This window comes from Pinus tabuliformis, chromosome 3_2 (assembly GCF_031772625.1).
Source record: "Pinus tabuliformis cultivar Carrire ecotype Pingquan chromosome 3_2, CPIR1, whole genome shotgun sequence".
Lineage (NCBI taxonomy): Eukaryota > Viridiplantae > Streptophyta > Pinopsida > Pinales > Pinaceae > Pinus > Pinus tabuliformis.
The window spans coordinates 752,952,770-752,957,816 of record NC_142302.1 but is presented as its reverse complement, the minus strand read 5'-3'; the positions used below and the strand labels follow the sequence as shown (position 1 = coordinate 752,957,816).

The following is a 5,047-nucleotide window of genomic DNA, read 5'->3' as shown; positions in this document are numbered from 1 at the left end:
CATTATTATTGTTATGTCGGCTCTGATTATATTATGACCCCTTAGACTCCTATATATAGAAAGGAGGTCTTGTCATTGGTATCATCCAAGAATTGTTCATTTGTGTAATGTAAAGGAGGTTGCCCCCTTGAAGAGGCTGAATTCTAAGGTGTATATATTTATTTTCTATCTTTTTGTGAGCTGGTTTCATAACATACGATTGTTGTTCCCTTTGACACAACTCTTGTTCCATTAAAAGAAACAATTGTTGTTCCCTTTGTTACAGCTGTTGTTCCCTTCAAAGGTATAATTGCAGTTCCCTTAGTCACAACTATTGTTCCCTTGTTATTGCTCTGATTTTTCCTCCATACGGCTAAATGTTTTCATATCCTTTGGATGATCGAGTAACCTGGTTGTAAAGTAGTTTCATATTAGAATAAAAAGTATTAATATGGGAAAAAATATTCACCTAAATAAATGCTAATGTAAGAAGATTACACACAAAGACACTAAAATCATAGTCACTGGAGTGAGGGATTATGTTATTACCTGTGAGTATGTTATTGTATCCAACCCAAAACCAAATATTGTGTGGTTCCACAACACTTCTTTCATAAATATCAAGAATAAGATTTATAGTTTTGCACCTATTCTATGCAAAACATTTGGCTGTGAGTTTTGTTTTTTAAATATCAAGAATAAGATTTATAGTTTTGCACCTATTTTATGCAAAACATTTGGCTATGAGTTTGTTTGTTTTTGTTTTTGTTGTTGTTTTTTTTTAATATTGTATAATTTATGTAATCAGTAGATATTTTGTTCATTTGGAAAGTGTTTTAAGTAAGGAATTGCACCAGACTGGTAAATATTTTGGTCATTTTGGAAAGTGTTTTAAGTAAGGAATTGCAACAGACTAGCATCTAGCTTCGTCCCTTTCAAAACTGAGGCCATCCAGTGGGATGTAGCACATCCAGAATGGAACCTAATGGATGGCTTAAAGCATTGTTGAGCCTTGTTGGCAATGTTGTAGAGAAATTTGCTTGATTGTTGGATTTAGCTAATAAAAGGACATAAACATGGCACTATTTGGTAAGAAATAGTGGGTAAATTTTACCCAACTTGATTGCCAGATGAAATGAAAGATCTTTTGGTTAGATGTCTGAGAATTCCAGGTATGTCTTTAGATTAGGGGATTGTGATAGTCGTGTCTAGCGTAAGATATTCTCAACTGCAACAGATGGTCAAACTCAGGTTGGTGTAAGGGTATTCCAAGGAGAGCGTGAAATGGCTGCAGACAATAAGCTTCTAGGTGAGTTTCAGCTGGTTGGTATTCCACTAGCTCCTAGAGGTGTTCCCCAAATAGAAGTTACCTTTGACATTGATGCAAATGGTATAGTGATTGTATCTGCCGACACAAATCCACTGGAAAGGAGCAACAAATTACTATAAAATCATCTAGAGGGATTTCAGACGATGAAATCCAGAAGATGGTGAAGGAAGTTGAGATGCATGCCCAAAAGGATCATGAAAAGAAACAGTTAATTGATGCTAGAAACCACATAGATAGCATGATATACAGTGTGGAGAAGAGCTTAAGTGACTACAAGGACAAGATTCCTGCAAATGTAGTCACTGAAATCGAATTGACAGTAGCTGATTTGAATAAATCCATGTCCAGTGACGACTTGGATATGATCAAAGTGAAAACTGATGCTGTAAGTCAAGTATCCTTGAAAATAGGACAACATATGCATCAACAATCTGGTGGGTCATCTTCTTCTAGATCAAAAGGGGGAATTGAGGCACCTGAAGCTAAATATGAGGTGAGGAAATGATCAAAAATCAATTGAGAGTTGCAAAATACATGTTTGGTTTCCAAAGTCATTTAGATCAATTTTTTGATTTAGGCTAGTAATAGAGCAGTTTTGAAAAATTTAAATGGCTAGAACCATTTAGAAGGTTTGTTGTTTGAGAAGGCATCTCTTTGACTCGAAAAAGGGTTGTTCTTTAGCAGAGCTGTAGTTGGAAACATAGGTGGCAGGAGACTGTACTAAACTACAGTGATGTACTTATTTGTTCTAATCTAAAGTCAGTGATTTGTGTGGTTGGTTTTCTTCACAAATAAATTATTCGTATGATTGATTTCAAAATGGGTCTTTTTCTGCATTGTACATAATGCAACAAATTACCCCACAGGGTACCCTCTGTTAGCTACCTATATCAATAGGTTTCATATTTCACGATTGGCAAAGAAAGTCCCAAATATGCTCTGCTTTGGTGATACAAAGATCCCATATTTCCATGAGAAAACAATGTGTGTATATAGCTTTATGTTGACTCAATTTTGATGGATGGTCCAATAGCCTAATCTGGGTCATGCCATGTTTCAATTTTCTATTGTAGAATAGAGAAAGAAGTCTGTCCAAACTGTTTAATCTTGGCAGACCAGTAGCTTAGGTAGAGAATTATGGTTCCCAACTGCTTAATCTGGGACCTTGGAAGCAATAAGGATAATTCTAGATAGAAAATCAAAAGAAAAAGCCAAGAGAAAAGAAAAGGCAAATAAGGGTCTGCAAGTCTAAGTGCACCCTCCAAGAAGAAACAAAAAATGCTAGGCAAGTAGATGGGTAGGCAGATGGGGTTGCAGAAATGTCATTTCCTTACAATTGAATGTGTGCTAACCTATTCACAAAGGAAAATCAATGGATTGAGAAGGTCTTCTTCTCCATCATGTTGCAGCAAAGCAAAGGAGCATGTCTAACTTCACATTTTCCCCTTTCACATTCATTACTAACATCCCTTCATCAGTTGAGATTCATGGAAGAATTTGAGGTTTTATGGTGGTTCTTATTTCTTTAAAAGCCACATTTCTTGTCTAAAAATCTTTTCATTTTGATCTACTCCCTAAGCTAAGTTATCTTCACATAAACTTAGTAATTTCACTCCTCATTCACCTTTTCCTTCCATATTAACCCCTAACTTCTATTATCTAAATCCCCTATGTCATCCTTTCCCTACTATTATAACACTATGGTGTATAAACCCCAAGCATTGTATAAATATCCCTCCCCTTGGCATTATAGCCATATGTTCACTGTTAGGGATTAAATTGACATCTGGTCAGTTTGAGAACCCTAAGCCTTACCCCTCTTTCCCCTTCAGAAGTCATTTAACCCATTGAACCCTTCATTTGCTAAAAAACCTTGTAAAAAAACCCCTTTTTACCCATAACACGCTTCATTTGCAAAAAACATACAAAAAACCACTTTTTCCCGTTTACCCAAAGTCTTAGCGCTATGCGCATTTTTGTAAAAAACATTGAAAAAACCATATGAATCGCCAAATTCCCAAAGGTCCCGCCGAGCGCAAATTTCAAAAGAAATAGTATTTTAATCCCGCCCGCATCCGTATCGTCCGGCCAGCTCAACGATCCATCGACCGTCGGATCAGGCCCTTTTCATCCGACGGCCCTCGTGCATATCGGACCGGCCCCGACGTCCGAAAGATACCTTCCGATATCTGTCAGAGGGTGACGTCAGGCCTCTGCCATGCGTCACCCCCACATCGTATCGGAGGTACCTCTGACAATTCCGCTTCCGTATGGAAGGCGGTGTGATATGAAACCGCTAACCACTTCTGGTTTCGGTTAATCCGCCCTGCCTACGTCACTGCCAGCATCACTGCTACGTCAGCACCGCGTCGGTACGCCCCGTCCGCCATTGCTCCACCTGTCTGCCACCTCACCATCCCCGTGGACCTCTCTTATGCCGCCACGTCACCCGATGACGTCATGCTGACGTCATCCGACCTTGACCCCACCTGATGATGTCATGCTGACGTCATCCAAAAAAGGCGCCAATGTTCCAAAAAATCCATATTTTGGCCAAAATTTCGCGTTTTTTGCACTTTTTGCCAAAAACGCTGTTGTTTTTTCTGCATGGTTTTTACGTCCAACCGTGCACCAACCTGCTGAACTCGACCTGGAGACCGTTGGCGCGCCATTTCCACCTGCATTCGTGTCCATTGTTCTCTGTATACCAGGTATTTATCCTTGTGAATCCCTCCTGCACCTGGTTTCGTCTATAAATTGCCAAGAAAGCTTAAAACACTGAGAAACTTATAATTCACCGGCAAATCCCCTGTGCCTAGTCCCCATTTACACTCTAAGGTCGAAATTCACTGGTTGAGCCTTGTTTGCCTGAGGTTTTTACCAATAACTGCATTCTGTTCGCGCAATCGCGAAATGGTAACCCAAACTGTACCAATTTGCTGAGAAAAAGAGTTTAAGACCAGACATTTGTCTTATCCATACTTTAAGCAGTATTTCAATTGCTGCAATTGACCATTTATCCTCTGTCCCTCAGTAATTTACCTTTCTGTTCAAAGAAAACTCTGTGGTGTTGCTCTGCACAGTAACACCAGTTTATAAACGACATAAATCCTAAAAGTAACCATGGATCCACCGGTAGCTCCTGTAGCATTGAATATTGCTCCTCTAAATGCCCCTCAGAGACAATTGGAGTGGCAGCCTCTAGCAGACCTAGATTATCAGATAGCAGAAGAAATGCTAATGCACAGCAAGTACCACATTCATTTGCTGAATGAGTTGAGGATTAAACATGAGGCTGGAACAGATGTATTGGGCATTTGGGATTCTTTCCTCCCTCTATTCAAACTCCCTCAGGTCAACCAGTTTCCTGACCTGATCCACCTATGTGCTGAATCCTACGACGCCACTCAGAGGGCTGTGATTGACCCTTCAGGCTCAGTTGTTTTCTATATCACCCCTGAAGCCATCAGAGAGATGCTCCATTTCAAAACTGAGAAGAAATTAGTCCCTTTATCACTGGCTGATCTGATAAAGCAAGGAGCCAAATTGACAGATGCCCAGATCACCAAACTAAATCAATTATATATTGACTCTGACACAGTGAAGTACCCTCCCATTTCTCATGTTTACCTAAACCAATTGGGCAGGGACCTTGTAGACATGATCAGTCCCATTCTGGGCTATAATTCTATTGAGTTTGTTGATGAGACTGTGCTGGTGATGATGCTCATGTTTGCC

The 5,047-nt window shown here is 39.6% G+C and overlaps 1 pseudogene; it reads left to right on the top strand.

The window, feature by feature from the left end:
- Positions 1–207: 207 nt before the first annotated feature.
- Positions 208–1,814, top strand: LOC149182785 (heat shock 70 kDa protein, mitochondrial pseudogene; annotated as a pseudogene).
- The last annotated feature ends 3,233 nt before the right edge of the window (positions 1,815–5,047 follow it).